The following is a 23,350-nucleotide window of genomic DNA, read 5'->3' as shown; positions in this document are numbered from 1 at the left end:
TAATCTGGCAAGTAAGTATTAGTATTCAAATTTCCCACTGGAAGCAACTCTGTCTTTTCTTGCACTTCACAGAACACTCAGGTTGCAAATAAAAATTTTGCTGGTCCAAGCCTAAGCTTCTCCCCCTGAGTTGCACATTCAGAAAAGCGTCCCCATGACTATACAGTCCATGGAATTCTCCAAGTCAGAATATTGGAGTGGGTAGCCTTTCCCTTCTCCAGGGGATCTTTCCAACCCAGGAATTGAACCCAGGCCTCCCTCATTGCAAACGGATTCTTTACCAGCTGAGCCACAAGGGAAGCCCACAGTAGCCTATCCCTTCTCCAGCGGATCTACCCGACCCGGGAATCGAACTGGGGTCTTCTGCATTGCAGGGGGATTCTTTAACCAGCTGAGCTATCAGGGAAGCCCTTCAGAAAAGTACTACCATGAAATCAGAGGTTTAAAAAAAAAAAGTTATTTTCATATCAGTGACAAGTAATTATGAGAGTAGCTAATACTGAGTCTCTAAAATGAGTCAAGCCAGTGTACTGTATTCTATACTTAATGTCTTTATTAATACAACTACCCAGTTAGGTATCTACTATGATCTCTCTTTCAAAGCTGAGAGAGATGAGGATCAGAGTTGTTATTTTCCCAAGGTCAAACAACTAGACAGTGAACCAAAATTCAAAGATAGGTGTCTCTCATTGTAAATCATGGGTGCTTTGTTTTTATTTTATGATTTCCCATTGTATAAAACTTCTTATTGAATAAAATGGAAGTACTCATGCTCTACTATTTTGAAGTGACCATTTAGAAATTTGTATGGCAAAGAATATATTAGCAAACATTGCTTGTGTATGTGTAAGAAAAACCATTTGGGACATTTGATGATTGTTTTGTCGTTAAATGACTTTGTGAAATGATGAAGACAATTGCACATTCAGTATTTTTCAAGAAGTATATGACTCTAGGAAATCTGAATATGGATCGCTACATTTGCCACAGGCAGGCATGCAGGTTTGATAAGGTTTTTATGGAGGTACATCTTCTGAAATGATTCAATAACCTGAATGACATAAAATGAAATTACTATTATACCATCCAAGTCTTTCTATTGTATTATTTCTTTCTTCTTTTTTTTTGTTCAAATGTTGAAGATAGAAAACTTTAGTGTTTATTAGGAAGCAGCCTTCTTGGTGACTATAATATTGTAGTTAAAATGGTGACCTAAGTAATAGTGCACCTAAAGAATGATTCACAAGAGTTAGTAAACACACACACACACACACACACACACACACAAACCCAATAACGAAAGGGAGACATGGAAAATCTGTGTTTGCACCCCTCTTCTTCTGGGCAGGAGGCCCTATATGTATTCTTTGGTGACCAAGGAATGTTGTGTGGACTGAAAAAGACACTGCTTTCTAAAAATTTCTTTGATTTTAAAATCTCCCATAATTCTGGTGCTATTTTTTATTTTCTTCTGAACAAGCATGTCTCAGTGACAAAATTACTTATCAAGAATTAGTTACTTTACTGAACAAAGGGCACCTCCTGGCCTTTTACTGATGCTTTGTTGTGTGTATTCAGTCAGATGTGTTCATGAATGTTCTGAAGATCATGTTTAAGCATTCCAAGTAAATGTGTGTTCGTCACATTGTCAGTGATTTGCAGACATATTTAAAGTTCTGGTTTCTGTGAGGCTTTCCAAGTATTTGGTATTTCACACAAGCATCAGTGATTACATCACTTTGGCAGGGGACTAAGATGCCACTGAGGGTTGTAAATTTTGTTTCTTTCAGCTCTCACGCCTCTGCAAATTCTCATCCACCGTACACATTCTTCCTTGTGGTTCATATGTCCATTTTAAGTTTCCTGAAGATGTAGTAGGTGTTCAGGGCACATAGGGCACCTTCTCTTTGCTTCACTGTCATCGCTCTAGTCAAAGAAGCTTCTGCTACACATGCTATGCACACATGCTGTCCTTGTGTTTAAACGAATTTGCTGCCTTCTTTGAGCCTGGCCAAGTACTCAAGGCAAGAGCCACTCTGAGTGTTCCTGGAGAACTTTATATCCATACTGATCATATTCTACTTTCCTGTCTATTTTTTGCCCTTCCATTAGACTAGAGGAAAAAGAAAATATGCTCTCTTATGCTCAGCAAATTAGTAAAATTTATTTACTGGTTCGTATCAACCAATAGGCTGTATCTTCTCAGCAGACAGGAACTATGATCATTTTGCTTATTCTAGGAACCTAGCAAGGTGCCTGGTTCACATTAGGCACACAATGTGTGTATGCGTTAGTTGTTCAGTTGTGTCGGACCCTTTGCGACCCTGTGAACTGTAGCTTGCCAGGCTCCTCTGTCCGTGGAGTTGTTCAGGCTAGAATACTGGAGTGGGTTTCCATTCCCTTCTCTAGGGGATCTTCCCAACCCAGGGATCAAACGTGAGTCTCTTGCATTGCAGGTGGATTCTTTACTGTTTGAGCCACTAGGGAAGTCTAGGCAGTCAATAAATGGTTGTTAATAAAGAAATAAATGAATGAATGACTAAATCCTGCTGCTCACCCTCATCCCAGCCCTTTGAGAAAAATTGGAGGAATTTTGTCATGCTTAATAAAACACACTATGGATTTTTTAAGAGGATGTGTGTACCATTTTTAAAAAAGATTTTTTTATATAGAGGTATGTGTTGGTCTCGTAAAATAACAAGCCTTAGCAAGACCCTAGGAAGATAAATCAAATTATCCAAGTTGGCCATCTGGCTCTGAGTGTGAATAGGCATATTAAATACAGTAGCCAGTTCCTTAAGTTATATTTTCTCTTTAGTAATTTGATACTTCATTATCAACTTCCTTTGATGCAACAAGCAGCTTGATGGCCTCTGACTTTGGAGCCACCCATGCTTAGATGTGATTCCAAGCTGTTGAGAACTGTGCAATCTCAGGTTCCTTCAGCTACACGTGGTGATCATGCCTTTTACGTAACAGTTTTATTGTGTGAAGCCGAAGACCTCATATATGTTAAAATATCAAAGAGGACCCAACACAGAATCAGCATTCTGTACAAGTAAATACACTTCCTTTCCATGTCGTCCAAAGAACTAACCATACCATTTGAAATAATTATGGCCCAGTGCATCACTTTTATTTAGGAAAACACTAGAAGCCACTGACCAATGCGCAGACAGTTTCCTGGTTGGGAAAAAATTCTGTATTTATCCTGTCCATACACAGAGAGAAACCAAATCGTATCGTCCCATTTACTCACATGACTCCTTCAAGGGAATTCTTTAAATTCCCTTGCTGTTAACTGAATTATTTCATGCAAACACATCCAATTTTAAATACTTCTCTTTTGGCATGATGCATCCCTCCTGTGGCCAGTTTCATTGCTCCTATTATTTCCAAGGGATCCACTCACTGTTTTCCAATGTACATCTCCTCCAGAACCTTCCAGTGCTGATTTTCTGCATCTGTGGATATAGCATTGTATTGCTTTAGTTTTGTCTCGACTCCTTTGCCTTTTTGCCAGAGTATCTATCTATTCACACATAATTTTAATGAGCTGCCCAATTTGATTACTAAAAGGCAACAGAGTGTAAAGAGGGATGGACCATTCTTTTCAGAAGCTCTCTTAGGCTTCATGTCCTCCTGTGATTTACCAAGTGTCCCTTAATTTTGCTTTTTTTTTTTTTTTCACACCCTGGTCAACTCTTCATCACAGTCATTACCTACCTCTCTTGGTGATCTACTTAACACTTCATTAAAAAACGTGTTCAACTCAGCTACTTTCTCACTGCTCATCACTTGTCAACAAGACCTGCTTTTTCCCTTCCACTTGTGATTCTCCTAGTGCTTAGTATTTGTCAGTCATTCCTTCTGCTCTTGGTGCAGTTTTTTTCATGTGCATGTCCTCTGCGATGTTTGTATTTCAGCCCTATGCTTATCATCACCTTCTTGTTTCCTCCTTGTTTTAGCCCTGAGAGGCTGAGACAAAAGCATTGATTTTTTAAAATTTATTGTTTTGTTTTTTGATGTGGACCATTTAAAAAAAACTTCATTGAATTTCTTGCGATATTGCTTCTGTTTTTTGTTCATTTTGGTTCGGTTTGGTTTTTTGGTCGAGAGGTATGTGGCACCTTAGCTCCCTGACCAGGGATCGAACCTGCACCCCCTGCATTGGGAGGAGAAGTCTTACCCACTGGACAGCCAGGGAGACCCCAAAGCACTGATTTTAGTCTGTGAGTGTTCTGATGACTACACCTCAAATATTCTTTAAAAACAAAAAATTGAAAAAGATGAGTCACGACTCCATAGTGTGAATCACTTTTTTTTTTTCCTTTTAAAAATTACAATCTGCTGAATGATCAGAAATGGAATAACTGCTTGGCTTTCACTGTTTGGGGGAAGATCTCACGTGCTGTGGAGCAACTAAGCCCATGTGCCGCAGTTGCTCAGCCCGTGCGCTGGAGCCCGGGAACTGCAACTACTGAAGCCTGCACGCTTCTAGAGCCCGTGCTCCACAGCAGGAGAGGCCACCACAGTGAGAAGACCAAGCACTGCAATGAGAAAAAAGCCCATGCAGCAACCAAGACCCCAAGACCCAGCACAGCCAAAATAAACAAATAAAAATAAATAAAAATTTTAAAGAAAAACTTAAAAAAAGACTACACTTAACAAATAAGAAAATTATACTGTATGTTAGAAAGTTATAAATACTGTTGAATAAAAACAGAGCAGGGTAAGAAGGACTCCATGAGGGAAACGGGGCAGTGTTGAACAGGGCAGTGAGGGTCGGTGGCCAGGTGTAGGTGTGCACCTGGGTCTTTCACTTCCCCGACCCTTCCATGTGTCACATCAGAATGTAAGTGCAACGAATGACGTTCTTATAAAAGTGGCCTTGAATCGATATGATTATGAAAACACAAACTCAAAATACTCATTATTTATAATAAGTTACAGATGGCACAACTCCTGGCAGAGAAGACACACAGATTCTCTAATATTTGAAATGAGAATTATTGCCCAAGAGCATTGTTTTGGTATTTATCAGACACATCCATGTGGTCTTCTTTGCTCTGTGATATAGACCAAGATTTTGTCTTTGTGACATTTAACATTTTATGTGTTTTTTTTTTTTTCTCCCCAAATAGAAACTGCTCGACCACAGGGGCCGTAAAATGTTCCATATCTTCTGCAATACCTAGGAGAGCACTTCACAAAGAACCATCCATTTTAAAACATGTTTTTATTGTGGTAAAAATTACATGATATGAAACAGACTATTTTAACCATATTTAACTGTACAGTTCAGTGGCACTAATTACATTCCCATTGTTGTGCAACTCTCACCATCATCCATTTCTCCTGAGTTTTTCACCTTCCTAAACTAAAATTCTGTCCCCATTAAACACTAACTTCCCATTTGCCCTCCCCACCCCCTGCCCCCACCCTCCATCCTGTGGCATCTACCAATGTACTTTCTGACTCTAAATTTGACTATTCTAGGTACCTTGTATAAGTGGAATCAAACAGTATTTGCACCTAATGTATACTGGAATACATTTTTAAGGTGAACTTAATATATGCCCTACATACAGATGGCAGTTTTTCTTCTTTTCCCTGTGCTATACAGTAGATTCTGATTAGTTACCTATTTCATACATAGTAGTATATATATATATCAGTCCCAATCTCCCAATTCATCCCATCCCTTTTCCCCACTTAGTGTCCATAAATTTGTTTTCTGTGTCTCTGTTTCTTCTTTGCAAAAGGTTTGTCTGCACTGCTTTTCTAGATTCCACATACATGCATTAATATACAGTATTTGTTTTTCTCTTTCTGACTTACTTCACTTTGTATGATAGTCTCTAGGCCCATCCATCTCTCTGGAAATGGCACAGTTTTATTCCTTTCTATGGCTGAGTAATATTCCATTGTATATCCACATCTTTATTCATTCCTCTGTCGATGGACATTTAGGTTGCTTCCATGTCCTGGCTACTGTAAATAGTCAATTATAACCTAATGGAATTAAAGGTAGGTAGATGTCAGTAGCACACCTCAGTGTCCTGAGAATTCTGTGCACATATGAGATAAGCTTCACATGTGATGCCAGGTAAGGTAAGGTCTGGATGCCGATGCAATCTGATGGGATATGTGTGAGGCATGTGGGTGATTGCCTGCCTACAGATTAAGGTTTGCAATATGGGTATTTTTTCTGGAATGGCTCCCCATCCCAGTCTTTAATAGCTAATTTCCCTGAGTGATTCACATTGGAGTGTGCGTAGTAAGGGAAGTATGTGTGCAAGTGGAGAATATCCCAGAGACAAATTTTTATTGTAACTCTCAAGGTCAATTTTTTACTTAGATTGCATAAAGATAGGTTGAATTCTTGTTAGTGTTAAATAATTTTAGATTTTGAAAGCTATTTTTTTTTTCTGGTCCAGAATCTGAATTGTTGTTTCAGGAGCAGAGTTTAGAATTGATATAATAGTATAAATCAAATACGTCTCTGGGATCCTATTTTGCGTTCAGGCTCCCACAGAGAGGCCTTGTAGCATCCTGGGTTTCTTGAAATGCTAATCTTTGAAATTAACAATATAAGCCTGGATTGGGTGATGGTGCAGCGATGGGTTTAGGAGAAGTTAAAACCTCCTTTCACGCTGGAGAGAAAACCAATAGTTTTACTCTTTCCACTCGATTGTCATTTGTAACTACTGCTCACCTGGTAGCAGGCATGGCTTTGTGGAAACAATCCACAGTCAGATTCCTCAGTGAGACAGAAAAGGGCTGCTGGTCTATATCAATGAATGAGATAGCTGAGTATCCACCTTCTTGTGTTTCTTACAACTGTCATGAGAAATGTACATTCTAAGTATATTTTAATCACATTGATTTATATGTGTTTGAATGCCAAGCAGATGTCACTGTGCAAGCAGTACAAGCAGTGCAGGTACTCTGTAATATTTCTGACTCTGTGGCTTAAAAAGAGAGAGAATGAGGAAAATGACATTTTACATCCCAAGTGCTAAGTGTAGAGCAAAAACACCAAAAACAAAACACAGTCTACTTTCTCTTGTCTTCCCCTCAGCCCTCCTCCCTCCCCCTGGAAAACATCACCTCTCTCAGCCCCCAGAAACAAATATTATATCATGCAGGACACCAATTCTCCGGTCCTTTGATTGTACTCACCTTGGGAACTGTTTAAAGAGATTACCTTAAGTGAAAGTGTTAGTCACTCAGTCGTGTCTGACTCTGTACAACACCATGAACTATAGCCTGCCGGGCTCCTCTGTCCATGGGATGCTCCACGCAAGAGTACTGGTATGAGTTGTCACGCCATTGTCCAGGGGGTCTTCCTGACCTGGGGAGCGAACCTGGGTCTTCTGCATTGCAGGCGGATTCTTTACTATCTGAGCCACTGGTGAATATAAATAATAACTAACATGTTAAAAACGGTGGACGACAAATGGCCCCCAAACTCTTATGTTGACAGCATCACGGTATGTGTTATTACGGAGAATCAAAGAGAACCTTCCTTCATAGAGACTGCATATTGAATCATTTTTTTTTTAGTGATCTTGTGAGACCAGAATGGATACCACATATTTATCAAATTAAAAAACAACAACAATAAAAAAAACAGACCTCGAGCCACAGATGGTTAATGACAAGGTGTCTCTTGCTACACTTGAAGGGCTGTTTTGGATGTTCCGTTAAAGATGCCCACAAGAATTATATCACAAAAATAATTAGCATAGTGTATATCTGCAAGCTGCTTTTTCTGCACTTTCCCTCTCTGGTTTAGGAGGACAGATGATGGTATATTGCTCCTGCTGCCATCACCTCCCTCTCATAATGGCCATTATTCATAGCAGGGCACTTGGGGTCACTGGTGTGGTCTCCGTGCCCGGGACCCCGCTATTCATCCTACGTGTCCTGTAGATTATGAGCTATGGCAAACGGATTAGAAGACCAGTTTGTTCTTTATATATGAGATGTAGAGTTGACCTTGTGTTGTCCTTCTGCATCTTCTATGATCTGACAAAACCTGGATGCAAGACTTTCAAGTAGCCTTGTAGAAAAAAAAAAAAAAATCTCCAACTGTGCTTTGGTTTTGAGTTTAAATCATAGTATTCCAATCATTTGTTGATTTTGCTCTGAATATGCCTGGGGCATCCAGCTGCAGCTGAGAGGGCAGACTTGTCATTGTTAGTAATTAGAAGGAGCCTGCTAGTGATTCAGGGTAGCTCAGAATTCATACATTAAAAAAAAAAAAAAATGTATTACTGAAATGTAGTTTGCTGAATTCACTGTGGCTGTGTGGCTGCCTTTTTAACCTTACTGCCCTGCTCATTATACATGCAGTCAGTCACCAAAGGCTGTGGTTCCCTGTCGTGTTCCTGACGCCTAATGAAATGCATCAAATATTAGCTGAATCTCCTGGTCTTCCTCTCTGTTAGTCACTGTCTCTGAGATTTCAGGTGCATTGATGGAGTTCTACATTGCAATACATTTCTAATATTTAATACGTGTACTAGGGTTCAGTAGGCACAGAATAAATGCCTAATGAATTAATTAATAAATGATTGAATAAGAGAATATCACTTGTGATCTTTCAATGAATTATTATTTTTTTAATAGAAATTGAACAATAAAGGATTGCCTAATCTTGCACACCTAAAGAATACTTATCAGGGGAGGCAAAATTCTATGGCTTCTTTTCAGTTTTGGCTTAGTTACTGTGCAAGCAGCACCTAAATATATAAAATAGTTTCATTTTACTTAAGACTTTATTTCAGGGGTTATTTTATTGTTACTAAAGAAGATATTAATAGTCATTAGTAATTGGACTCGGCTTTGAACACTGCCTTTCTGAAAATAGCCAGGGATGATGTTTCAAGGGAAAAGTTCATTTTAGAGGTATAATCAGGAAACTTTGGGTGGCATAAATTCCAGAGCTTAAGATTAAGGTAGACAAGTTAGAGGGTTTCCCTGGTGGCTCAGCCGGTAAAGAATTCACCTGCAATGCAGGAGACCTGTGTTCGATCCCTGGGTCAGGAATATCCCCTGGAGAAGGAAATGGCTACCCACTTTAGTATTCTTGCCTGGAGAATCCCAAGGATAGATAGATCGCACAGAGTCAGACACTGAACGACTAACACAGACACAGAGGAGTTATAACCATTGAAACATTTATGAATTGTTTACATTTTCATTTGGTTAACATCTATATGTCTTATGATCTCTTCTATTAAAAATGAAATTTTATTCCGCTTTCTTAATCTAGATATGCAAGCATAGTTTCTCTGGAATTTAAATTTGTTTGGAGTGGAACCAAATTGCATTTTAATGAAAATATGCACAGAAATGATAATTAATTTCCTAATTAGGTTTTACTCTCAGCCCATAAATACCTTTGTTTTTCTCCCTAGTATTATCAGCCTTTCGAAGCCTTATTGGATGATGAACAATTATAATCATAAGCAAAAATTGAAGCTAAAGAGAAAGAAAATAAAAGAATTGACATAAAGAAAAGAGGAAAAGGGGACCCGGAGTAATTTTTCAGAACCAAGCAAAATGCTCAGATTTTATTTAGTTTGAATGTGAGAGCACAGTGATGAACCCTGGTGAGCAGCCACTCAGTGCCTCATGCCTGACCCAGGGATTGTATCAACATTTTCAAGTAAACTCACCAGACACACTTATTAAGAAATTTGGGGAAATCAACCACAGAAGTATTTTTATGTAAAATCATGCCCTGTTCCTCAAGAAGAACAAATTTCCCTACACACAGCTAGCAGCAGGCATTTAGATAGTTTCCAGAATAACTTTTTTAAAGGCCCAGCTTTCTTTATGATAAAATACTTTCACCTCCCTTTCTAAGATGATAATAGTAAGAAGTTTTTTTTTTCCCCTCGTGGTAGCAAGTTATAAATTTACATTGGAAATTTATGAGAAAGAATTTCTGAAAACTGTAGATTAGCATTTATAACTTCATGGAAAATTTTTAAACAGCTCAACATTTGAATATTTTTGCATTAATGGGGAAGAGGGCTATTTAGTGAGATCTAAGGATGGATTATGAGTGTTAATTCAATGTTCTTTGAAAAATGAAGAAAGTGCAATGATTTAAACCAAATTCTAAAGCACTTATCCACAGTCTTATCTGTTACTTGCCTCCTGGTCAATATTATTTACAATGTATAGTTGAAGAAGTGTTAAGTTTCTTTAAACACGTGTGAAAGAAGCATGTGATTTATGAAGATTGTAGGTATAAATGACTTATTTAAAACTCTTCCTGGTCAAGCAGGACAGTAAGGGCTCATTGTTGTGATGGTAGAAAACATCAGTCTTTAACCTAAATCCCCTAATGGCCCCTCTGTATTTAAAGTATTTGGCAGACTTGTTTAATGTAACTGTTTCTTTTCTGGCACATAGAGCTTTATTTAGTGACTGGGATAACTCGTTACCCAAATCCTAGACATAGAGTTTTCCGTGAGAGTCAGCGTTTCTAGTTTCTGATTGTGAGCTCAAAAAACTGATGAGATTCTCAGGAGCTTAAAGCTAATGAGAAGAAAACCATCCACTGTCGGGACACTGTGGTTTTACTTTCGTTACAGAGTAAGTCCCCCTAAGAAACAATGGAAAATGTAAAACATTTTAACAGAACTATTTCATTCTGCTACAAATGAGGTCAGAACTTAGTTGGAGCCACTTGCTGCCACTTGCCATCACAAATCTCCATCAAGGAAACAGGAAATGTGAGAATAGGGAAAATAGATGTGTTTGACAACTCTTGACAGTATTATCATAGATAGTCAACTTGACCAATGTCTTGTGTGCCATGTGCAAACGAAAGCATACTAGCAACCCTCGAAGCTCAGCCCCCAGAGTGGCTCACGTCCAGACAAATGAGACTTACATGGCCGGCTTTGCTCTGCAGCATAAACCAGGGTGGGTGTCTGACCACTGGTTTAGGTGGGTATCTGATACTGACCCGTAAACGTGAGTCATTGTCTGTTGCTTGGATGAATATATAATACTGACCTCATTTCACATCAGAGTTTTTATGAAATACATCATCATTCAGAGTAAAATTGTGAAGCCGAGAATATGAAAGAGAACAATCTTTGAGCAGCCAAAACAGATGTCAATAAAGTCATGCTTGACAGCATCTGTCCCTGGGAATTTGGGGACATGGTAAAGAGCTATGAAGGCAGGTGGTCAGAGTTCCCTTTGAAGAGACCCCAACATTGAGAGACTGAGGATGTATTGTGGTAGGCCAGGGCCAAGGGGGCTATGGAGGGAGGTTACACTCAGTCACAAAGCTCATGGGGATTGGGGGTCTCTGCGGAGGCTGGAGGGACCAAGATTCTCCCCCTACTATAGAAAATAGCCATTTACCTGTGACACAGGCCTGGGGCGAGAATCTAAAGATGACACATTAGCAGCACAACCATCCTCCTGGTGGGACAAGGCTGGGGTGGAAGAGCTCAGAAGAGAGAAGAAGATAACAGGTGGTGACCAACAAGACTGAAGACCATCCTGGAGGGGGAGAAGCAGAAGCAGTACACTGCTGTAGACAGAAATGTTCAACAGAGATTAGTTTGAACTTTTAAGCAACTGATACTCGTTAAAAATGATAGCATTTGATCGAGGTGACATTAAAGGACATGGAAGGGAGATTTTACAGAGCAGGTTTGAAAATAGTGGTTAGAGAGAAATAGAAGAAGCACGTTTCCATCCTGTTAAGTAACACTTCTCAATTCAACATCATATTCAACACCTTCTTTCTTTTCCCTGGTTGTTAACGTTGAATGAATGAATGGATGAACACATGAATTTGGACCTTATCACTAACTGCTGAGTTAAACACGTGTTTTCCTACATTTAAAACAAAATCAGAGCCTCAGTGAGCAGATGGTAGAAGCTTTTCTTTTCTAGAAGACAAAGAACCTGCCCACAGTTTTTTAACGTCACAACAGTGGGAGGCTGCACTCGGCCATCCCCACCTCTACTACAGTTAGCCCCAGGAAATCAGGGAATTGCAAATTGTGAGGGTAGCCATCTCAGCTTTTACATCTATATCATTTACAGTGTCAAAACATCTTGTTTCTCTATTTGATTTTTTAGAAAACTAATACATTGGTGTTTTCACTTTTATTAAAATTGAAAATAATACATTCAAAAGAGAACAATCAATTTCTAAACCAAGATTCCCAAGAATAAAAATTTAAAATCCCAGTACTTGGTATTAGCACTGACAGAGCCTAAGTTCCGAAAGGATTTCAATATGACAACGAACTAAAATATGCCAACTCCTGCAATGTCACAGTTTTTTTAGTGTTATTCCAAGAAAAGCAACTGAAGCTACAACTTGTTTGTTATTTCATGGCATAGGATATTTGCTCTTATCAGAGTCTCATTGTTTGAAAGAGACTCTTTTTTTTTTTTTTTTTTTCTAAATGTGAATGTGAATTACCTCCTATGGGGTTCAAGGCATGCATAAAGATATATCGTTTGCCTTTTAATGGGGCTTTCTGGTGACTCTACAGTTTTAAATGGTTCTATATGCATCAAATATTCCTTACCGAATGTTCTTGCTATGTGCTCTACAAATATGGATGGAAATAATTATAGTGAGGATGGCTTCATATGATGATGTCATTCCAGAGAAAGCCTGCACCGCAGGGAGCATTTCCAGTGAAGTATGGCAGAAACTGCAGGGTAATCAAAGTGCAAATTCCAATTTATTTAAGCAATATTGTTCTTGCTCCTCCATTTCACAAAGCTGTCCTTTCTCATTAAATTTTTGAAAGAGAAGGGATGAATTTTAGCAGCATAAATCTGAATGCTGGTTGACCTTTTTTGAAAACTCTGCCTGGAACACTGACATCAGCTGTCTTTTCACACATGTGCTGACAAAGGGATGAAGCTGAGGTGTATAAGGAGTAAGCGGAATAGAGGCAAGGCGTGATGCCAGCCAACTCAGTTTCTATTTGAAGAGAAGTTTGTGTACCTTGAGGGAAGTGCATTGTTTTATGACTCCCATAAAGGCCTTGTTCTGGGTGGACATTCCAGGGATGGGCTTTGATTTGACCATGCTTTGGCTCTCTGGCAAAATCAAACGAATGGATATAAATAGAGCTGATATCATCCTACACTGGCAACAATTCAACAGTAAGTGTCTTTACTTATTTAATAGCTTACTTTTATCAGATGTTTACTAATCACCAACAATGCATCAATTGATGATGTACAAGGTGGAGGGATTATAAAATCAAATTAAATGCAGTTCTTGTCCTTAACATGCAAAGAATTAGGAGCAGCCTTCTCATTAGAAGATTACACTACAATCTATAATGGAAGGAGACCCAGGGTGCTGGAGGAGTACCTGGAAGGGTACTTACCCAGATGGGTGTGAGAAGGAAGTTTCCCATATGGTGATATCTGTGTTTGAGTCTTTAATGGCCAATTAATCAGGAAGGAGTGAAGTCACAAAGCAAAGCAAAAGGACTAGAGTTTTTCAAAGCACCCAACATTATGAAAAATGAAAAACAAGAATAATTTGTTTTCTTTCCTTTGGTTGGGGATGAGAACATGGAAGAATGAAGAAAGCATCAAGTGGAAAAAAGAAAAGCAAGTTTGCGCATAAAAACCCTTGTCTTCTCTATTGTGTTTGAAATATATGAATTTTAGTATAAAGATCAGAATAGCTATTGACATAATTGCTCATTGTCTCAGGCGAGAGGGGCCCTTGCTCTGGAACCCATGCTTTAGGAAGCTTTTGTTTCTTTTTTTAAATTATGAAAATATGATAACACATTTACAGGAAACATGGAAAGTACAGAACAAGTTACATATAGTTAGAAGGCTTTTCATACAACACTACCTCTGTGCTCTGGGTTTAGCAGTCATTGCTGCCCACTTCAACACATAATCTAAAACATCAGCTCTTGGGATGGATGTTCAGGGCCCAGGGAAACCCCCCTCCACAGCTGGACCTGTGTCTGCTGGTCACTGAGGCCTCACTCTGTGAAGATCTATGACTGTGCCCTTGCAACACTGGAAATGGACCCTGTTTCACAACGGGACACTTGAGAAGAGAAAAAAATGGAAGCAATTTTCTTGCATTAATTTGTCGTAATTGACTAAAACTTCTCAGATAGTATGTGTGCAATAGATTCTTGCCTAACAAAGGACAGTTTTCAATTAGGATCAAAAGAGCATCCATGTCCTTGCTTATCTTTAATGTTCTAGTTTGTAGACAAGGAAAGGAAAAGGAAAGTGAAGTCGTTCAGTCGTGTCTGACTCTTTGCGACCCCATGGACCGTAACCTACCAGGCTCCTCTGTCCATGGGATTTTCCAGGCAAGAGTACTGGAGTGGGTTGCCATTTCCTTCTCCAGGGTTTCTTCCCGACCCAGTGATCAAACTCGGGTCTCCCATATTGCAGGTAGACGCTTTACTGTCTGAGCCACCAGGGAAGCAGGAATGAAATAAAATTAATTCCTAATTTGGTAAGTAGGGTGGTATTCTCAAAATTTGCACATAAAGGCTAAGGAATGTTGTACAGTATTAAATATTTATGGGCTTCCCAAGTGGCTCAGTGGTAAAGAAACTGCCTGCCAAGCAGGAGACACAAGTTCGATCCCTGGGTCCGAAAGATCCCCTGGAGAAGGAAATGATAACCCACTCCAGTATTCTTGCCTGGGAAACCCCGTGGACAGAGGGACCTGGAGGGCTGCAGTCCATGGGGTCACAAGAGTCAGACATGACTTTGTGACTAAACAACAACAACGAATATATTGCTTAAAAAATTCTCTCTCCCCCCGCCTTTTGCTCTTTCTCTATGCATGTACACTCACACACAATATATACACAAAAACATATTCATGAATACACATAAAGCATGAAAATTTTACATTGAATTCTAAAATCCAAAAGGCTTTATTTATATGAAAATACTAAATTCTTTAAAATTACATAAAGATTTCAGCTGGTTAAAATATTTTACTGACTCTTTTAATAGTCTTTTTGCCTTTTGCCTTTTAATTTTAAAGATAACTGAATATTTTGGAAGAAAAGACTGAAAATATGAAAACATATTCATTTTTCATTTGTTTTTATTACTTACATCTTTAACGAGGGAATCTAAACCTTTGTATACTTGGACTATTTTTTAATCCTCTAGATCACTATAATCACTAGAACATAAATTATGTAAAAAAATTTGATTAAAATAATATAATTAGTAATTTTCCTAAAGTGAATATTATAGACATATATAAAATCTATATTTTTGTGTGCTTTTATTACCCATGCTAAACTCACTAGTGAAGTTGTGAAGTCGCTCTGTCATGTCCGACTCTTTGTGACCCCATGGACTGTAGCCCACCAGGCTCCTCTGTCCATGGGATTTTTCAGGTAAGAATACTGGAGTGGGTTGCCATTTCCTTCTCCAGGGGATCTTCCTAACCCAGGGATTGAACCCAGGTCTCCTGCATTGTAGGCAGACGGCATGTTTTTTCCCAGAACATATTCTATGTATCAGTTTATTAAATTGAATATTTTTTATATATTTAACCATATGTATATGGGATTCTATTTGTACTCTTGCCCTAAGCCTTGATTACTGAAATGTCTTAAGCAAGGGAATAACATGTCCAACACTTCACTTGAGAAAGATTACTCCATTAAAGACAACAAGACCAGTTGAGAAGTTGGTCTCCTTCTGCCTGGATAATGTTTTGACCTCTAGCCTGACCTTCCGATTCAACCCCACTCATTTATTTCCATATCGTATCTTCGGAGGGGGTTTTGAGCCCTGCCACTGTAGGTTTCCTGGCCAGTAATTTCCCAGCTACAGGCCTATCCATTTTCAGAGCAGGCATTTTTGACAGCTCAGCCACAGAGATAGATAGATAGTGTTCTGTTCTTAACTAAAAAGAAAGCTGAGAATCCACGGGAGCCTGTCTTGAGTTTCAAATCCCAAGTCTTATGCAATATCTAATGCCAGCCATGAGCTACAGGAAGTGCTCTGCAAATAACAGTGTTTTGAGTCCACTGCAAACCCATTAGTGGGAAAGCCCTGTAGACATGAGTGGCAAATAAATGAGCTTCTTCGAGTCCTTGAATCCTCCAGCCTGACCACTCCAGCCCCAGTTAGTCTGCAAGGTTTCCCTGGATCCTCGCAGGTTGCAGCCTTCCAATCGGATCCACCATGGACCCCTCCAGACTCAGTCATCCAACTTCTTTAATGACAAATAGACAAGAGCTGGGTATATTTGGGATGCTATTTCAAATATTCTGCATAGCTTCATTTCATGGGGAGAAGGAAATTATAAGGACAGAAACCAGAGCTTTTTTTTTTTTTTCTTCAAAGCATTTTTCATTCTGGCTTCAACTTGAAATTGAATGAGAAATCTCCTGCCTACTGTCAAGCTGAAATAAGATGTAGAATACATCCTAAGCCAGAGCCAGGGATTCTAATTATAGTTTTTCTTGGACTTACAGATTTGAAAGCTTTCTTCTCTATTTTTATCTTAAAGTAAAATACAGAAGTTAAATTTGATGGTAATGCCTTGGTGACATCAAGTTTCTAAAATGGGAAGCAAATTTTGTTTAGAAAATACATTCTGTAATGCTTGTATGTTTTCTCATCATTGATGGGAGAATATATTTTGATGGGAATATTGAAGGTTAATAAGTACTAAATTATTAACTAGGGGATGAAATTGAGTAGTCCTGATAAATTAAAGTTTATACATGTAAAAATATAATTTATATATATGTGCATAAATTTACATATGTGATAATATAGAGACAGTATTTTAATAAGCAATATAATTTCTGTTTTCAATTTGTATAGATTCTGTGAATTTCTCATCACATCAGTAGGACTTCTGGAATGAACTTACGTAATTAAAACTAGATTTAAAATAATTTTTGGATCTATTACTGTGATTATTCTTATTAGCAGTTTAACTTAGCCCTAATACATTTTATTCGATTTTATGCATGTCATCTCTCCATTTCCCACAGGAGTGGGATGTGGCAGCATCGTCAACTCCAAAGACAGCTCTGCACAAGATTAGCATCCTCAACAATAGTGTCAGAGGCATGTAGATAGGAAAATGCAATCACAATCACTCACTGTGAATTTCCCAGGGTGAAATTATGCTTAAATATCAACAACAAAAGTTAAAATTGGTTAAGATGATGGATGGCCAGTTCTCCCTTGTTCAACTTTATTCAGAAGACCACAAGTTATACCTGACAGGGTTCTCATCAAACAGTCTATTACTGTTCTGGTTTTGGCCTGGGATCTGCTACTTATTACATATAGGACCCTAGTCAAGTTAACTTTTCCCTTCCTCAGTGTACTCATCTGTAAAATGGGAAGGAAAATGGTACTTGTTGGGATGTAATATGGAAATAACACTTCTTGTAAGGATTAAATAATATGCTGGAGATAAAACACTTAACACAGAGACTGGCACACACTAAACTCAAAACATATGTTAACCGTTAGCGTACTACCTGAAAAGTGTACTCTACTAATAATTGAATAACTGATTTTTCTTGATAATTGTCCACAATAATTGACCACCTTGGATATTTGTTTTGCGCCATAATGACAATGGAGTGAAAAAACAAACCAGTCATCCCTCATAATTGTAAAGAATCATCTTTAATGAACTTCAATTATAAACTCCCAGGAAAGAATACTCTTTATGAGGCCAAAGATAAAGAGAGCCAAAGCCGTAAAGAATTGTAACCCACTTAAACGTTTTCTCCCAAGCCCAGGACTACAGTTCTTGCTTCACTAAATGGAATTTCAAAGCATTGCTCCCAATCTCTTCACCGGTATGTTTTGACTCATTTGAGGGCTCAGCCTGATGTACAAGAAACCTAAAGAAGGACAAGGTGGCTCTCCAACAGTCTAGATCTATCGCCTCCATTGAGAGCCCACTGCAGGAAACCATGCAAGCACGAGCCACAGCATGGAGAACTCACAGTTAGCACTTTAGAATATTTATTTTGTCTACTTCTAAAATATTTAGTCTGAACCATCTAAACTGATACTTTATTGGTGTACACACTTGTCCAAATTTATAGCAACCGACACTGCGTCAAGCTTTAGAGACTCCAGGTTCATGGCTAGCTGATTGTTTAAAAAGCCCATATGTGAAAAGCCAGATCTCTCTGTGAACGTAGATAAAAAGTAGGTCAAGCAAAATGTATGGAAAATGAGATAATGGGAGATTCAAAGCATATTCCCATGGGGGCCAGTTTCTCTGATGTCCAACTAACTCCATATTAATGAAGGATGAAAACCTCTCACAACTGATAAGCAGGCTGTCTCCTGGCAATTATCATAGCTCCTGTTGCAAAATAGGTGCTTTATGTGGGCTTCATCCATTCCTTGACTTGCTCTCTGTGAGGAAGCACAGCCTCAAATAATTGCGGGTCTATTAGCACATCAATTATCTAAAGACCTTGATTTTAGCAAGGAGTGGATTTTAATCAGTCACTGCAAATGTTATCGAGAGATTAGTTGGCCCAAAGAATAAAATAAAATTAACTACAATTAGACTGTAATAACTTGCAAGTGCCACAAGCATACATTTTCTAGTTCCTTTAGAGCGATCACATTCGTCTCTACCTTGTATAGAAAAAAGATGCTTAGACTTTTGCAATAATAATGGGAATTAATGGGACCTCTTATCTCCCCTCCCTGTAAGGAGCTTAAAGTACACAACTAAACTAATAAATAAACAGCTCATACTGTACTATACCCGCGATCTGAGTAAATAAGACAATGTAAAATAACAGAAACTAAAGAAGGATCTCATTTCAATCCTGGAGTTCAATCTTATGTTTTTAAAGTGCTGGTATTGGGAAAAAGGAGGGGATGATGAGGAGTGATAAGAGAAGATGCAGAAAGTTTCAGTGATAGTCAGTGCCTCACTTGAGGTACCAAGGGACAACGTGGTAGATCTGAGGACATGTGAGCATTCTGTCAGGCATCCAGAAATACTCGGCGAGAGAACTTACTAAAGTATCACACTTGTTAATTTCAAGCTGAGTGGGGGACTATTACAAGTGTCTGTAATGATTTACTTTAAAACACTTTGGCACACACTGTATAATATTATATGCGTGCTAGTTAGTTTAAGCTTCAACTGTAGGGCCATTCAGTATCTCTAATCAAGAATCCACACTCCAAGGAAGGCGCTTAATGTGATAGGAAAAAGGCTAATTCCAAAGGTGACTACTAAAAGCCTTTAACTATCTATATAGCTCAATCAACATCTGAGGATTTTCTAATCAGCATAATGAAGATCAGACAAGGGTTTGCTCCGTGAAATTAGTGACTTGGTTTTTGGCATGATCTTGAGTAGAACTGTACTCTGGTGAGATAAAATGAAAACTGTTCTGGAGATGTGGCCTCGCTGAAATATTTTAGTGATGTTGCATAGACGTGCATGCACAGAGTGTAACAATTCAGAGGCTCATAGCCTGTGATTCTCAGGGATGGCCCCTGATGCTTGAACCCTTAATGACTTTGTGGCCAGTCCTTGACAGCCTGATGATAACTATTAAAGTCACAGTTTTACATCCTCCAGATGTTAAAACACCTACCTGGAGTGAAAGATTCATGCAAGATGGTAGGCAGGAAAGTGAGGTTTCATCCAGCTTACAGAATAGAGTTTTGATTGCATGTAAATATTTAATATTTTCTATATTTATAACAACAGAATTTTCTCTAAAAATTACTTTGCTTATAACTTGGTATAAGATTCTCTAGCTAACTTTCTCTCACCTCCAACTATTCTGTGATTAACTTTCTCCACCAAAGAGTTGTTCTTGTCCAAACTGTCTTAGGTCACTTTGCAACAGTCATCAGATTAGTCGTATAATGAAATTAAGTGCAAATACCACATTTGAAGAGGTTTCCCTGGTGGCTCAGTAGTAGAGAATCTGCCTGCAGTGCAAGAGAGGAGGGGTTCGATCCCTGGATCAGGAAGATCCCCTGGAGAAGGAAAATGGCAACCCACTCCAGTATTCTTGCCTGGAAAATCCCATGGACAGAGGAACCTGGTGGGCTACAGTCCATCGGATTGCAAAAGAGTGGGACACAGCTTAGGGACTCAACAACAAAAACAAACATATAAAGACTAGAAAAGTCAGAGATATTTTAGTTGCAATTTATTTACTTATTGAGTTGCACTTAATTTATGATCTTTATAGGATTCTGACTCTAGAACAGGGATTCTTAACATAAACTTAAGAGGCTCATAACCTGGAGGTGGAAACACTACATTTTTAATTTCATTAACCACTAAGAATTTATTTCCCTTCATTTTTGAATGTAGGCAAATTGCATTTTAGCATACCCATGCTGCTGCTGCTGCTGCTAAGTCGCTTCAGTCGTGTCCGACTCTGTGTGACCCCACAGACGGCAGCCCACCAGGCTCCGCCGCCCCTGGGATTCTCCAGGCAAGAATACTGGAGTGGGTTGCCATTTCCTTCTCCAGTGCATGAAAGGGAAAAATGAAAGTGAAGTTGCTCAGTCGTGTCCGACCCCTAGTGACCCCATGGGCTGCAGCCTACCAGGCTCCTCCGTCCATGGGATTTTCCAGGCAAGAGTACTGGAGTGGGGTGCCATTGCCTTCCCCGCGCATACCCATGATTTTGTTACTAATAGGAATCACAGCTCTTTCTTTTATCACTTTATGTTGGTTGCAGATAGCTCTGAATATCATTTAGGATTGTCACCACTTAAAAATAATGATAGTTATTAGACCAACTGCTAGATCTTTTTATTTAATGTATCGATACAGAACTGAATAAATAACTATATCACAGCACTGTTTTTTGAAACTTTAAAAAAAATTTTTTTGTATTTTGTATTGTATTTTTTTTGTATTTTGAAACTTTATTTCAATATAATTGACTTTATTTTTAATCCTGGGCTTTTCCCAGGTAGCACAGTGGTAGAGAATCTGCCTGTCAATGCAAGAGATGCATGTTTTATCCCTGGGTCAGGAAGATCCCCTGGAGAAGGAAATGGCAACCCATTCCAGTATTCTTGCCTGAAAAATTCCATGGACGGAGTAGCCTGATGGGCTACAGTCCATGGAGTCACAAAGGGTTGAATGTGACTGAGCAACTGAGCACATACGCATGCACTTTTTAATCCTGTGTATTTTATCTTATGCATTTAAAAACATTATTTGGAGAAGGAGTCAATGGCAATCACCGGACTGTAAAAGGGTTTCATGCTACAAAAATGGTTACGAACCTCTGTCCTAGAAAGTTCCTTCAATGACAAATTTTCCTCTTGCTAAAATGAAACCTAGCCGCTTGAACTATTTCCTTGTTTCTGTGATGTCTTAGGAATAAGTGAATGGTGTGTATGTGTGTAAAAGTGGTTGGGTTTGAGGTGTCAAACAGAATGTAAGAATAAACACAGCTGGTAGAGGGCTTCTGGCAAAAGCAGAGGATACAGTAAGAATGGAGTTATTGGAATGATTTACTTGAAAACCTCTTTTCCAGTTTGTACAATGGAAGAAGCGAATTTCATGGGAACCATTTATTAAGACCCTTAGCCTTAACTTTCTCCTGCCTCAACATCTCTTTCTGTGGGCCAAGAGGCTTGTGAGCTTAACAGGCACTTGGAATGGGATAGATAGTCAAACAGCTCTAGCTTTAAGAGCTGTGATCCAGGGTCACAGACTTTAAGGCTTCTGATTGGCCATCCCAATGTTTGGGTTTCATCTGACTGGGAAAAAAGTCTCAGAGACCACATTCATTCAGTTCAGCTTTCTTATCTCCAGGTGTGTGTTGCCCAGTTAGGATTGCCCTGAAGTAGATGTGTCTCAGCTTGGCAGGTCTACCTGGAAAACCCTTGCACTGCTCATCTGTGAAACCTGGGGAGAAATGGCTCCTAACTGTCCAGGAACTTGTGGATAGGTCCCTCCTAGGTCTCCACTGACTTCTCAGACACAAATCTTATTGGTACCTGCCCCCGGAAACCTCAGATACAAAAAAGCAAAAACTGTGAGCACCAAATGGCCTGGTTTGACTCCTGACTAGGCACTTTGTTGTTAAAAAACTTTATACAAGTCATTTCTTATTTGAGAGCTCAGTTTCCACATCTATAAAGTGCAAATAATAGTAATAATAATAATAATATATCATCTCCCTTTTGTGTTGTTGTGAGGTATAGAACACATCTAAATGATATCTGGCATATATAGGTACTTATTTAACGTGAATTTGTTTCACCTCCATCACTCATCCCTCCTGAAGTCAGATAGCTCCAGATGCTGAATAGCCTCTCCAGTGATAAATCTGCTCTCTCTGAAAAGCCTGTTTTATGATATTTTCCTTTATTTTGCATGTTTCTTTTCTTAAAAGTGTAAGGAAGTGCTGCAACTTATTTTTATCTATATCTTAGTAGATAAAGATCAAGGACTCCATGACAGGGCTTCACAGGGTGGTGCGGTGCTACAGAATCCACTTGCTAATTCAGGAGACATGAGAGACGCAGGTTCTACCACTGGGTCGGGAAGATCCCCTGGAGTAGGAAATGGCAACCCACTCCAGTATTCTTGCCTGGAAAATTCCATGGACAGAGAAGCTTGGCGGACTACAGTCCATGGGTCACAAAGAGTATAACACAACTGAGAGACTGAGCACTGCGCGCATGCACGCGTGCGCGCGCGCACACACACACACACACACACACACACACACACACACACACACACACACTCCACAATAGAGATTAATGCTCTAGGAGAACACAGTAAAATTAAGCAGTAGAAACACAACTCATGATAGTAGCTGTTTCATTTTCCACTTGAGGACATGTTCTTTCATTTACTCATTTGTTCAAAAAACATTCCTTGTTTTCAGACTGTCTGAAGACATTTCAGACATTTTCAGACCATTCAAAAAAACAAGAGAAGGGAGAGTAACCCATTTGTGGCAGGAACTATGCTCTTTCTCCTCAAGTAACTTAGGAAAACAACAAAATGGTATCCAATATGAGAGTTCCTGAAGAAGTCAAAAATCCCAACCTCTTATTTTTTTTATGTATCTCAGTAATTGGCATACTGTCCACCCTTGCTTCCCCAAATTAGGAGTCATTCTTGTTCCTTTCTTCTCATTTTCTAACATTTACTTCATCAGCAAGTCCATTCTTGCTACTCTCAGAAAACAAACGAAATCCAATCACTATGAGACCAACCTGTCATCATCATCTCTGGCTTGGATGCCTAAAACAACATTCTGAAGCATCTCCCAGCTTTCTCTCTTCCTCTTTCAAAATCAGTTCTCCA

At 39.0% G+C, this 23,350-nt stretch overlaps 2 long non-coding RNA genes across 2 annotated transcripts in view; one reads left to right on the top strand and one right to left on the bottom strand.

Annotated features, from left to right (window-relative positions):
• LOC145516665 (uncharacterized) overlaps window positions 1–23,350 on the top strand; it is a 207,836-nt gene that overhangs the window by 141,403 nt on the left and 43,083 nt on the right. The window lies entirely within an intron of this gene.
• Window positions 3,180–7,794, bottom strand: LOC145516660 (uncharacterized). The gene is made up of 6 exons (XR_014061622.1): window positions 7,642–7,794; window positions 7,211–7,414; window positions 6,719–6,843; window positions 5,842–6,015; window positions 3,727–3,978; window positions 3,180–3,464 (listed from the first exon to the last, which is right to left on the bottom strand). It is a non-coding gene; the product is annotated as an uncharacterized LOC145516660 (long non-coding RNA).

The sequence above is a fragment of the Giraffa tippelskirchi genome, chromosome 8, assembly GCF_054371585.1.
Source record: "Giraffa tippelskirchi isolate mGirTip1 chromosome 8, T2T-mGirTip1v1.2.pri, whole genome shotgun sequence".
NCBI lineage: Eukaryota > Metazoa > Chordata > Mammalia > Artiodactyla > Giraffidae > Giraffa > Giraffa tippelskirchi.
The sequence above is the reverse complement of the archived record's forward strand: the minus strand, read 5'-3'. Positions and strand labels throughout refer to the sequence as shown.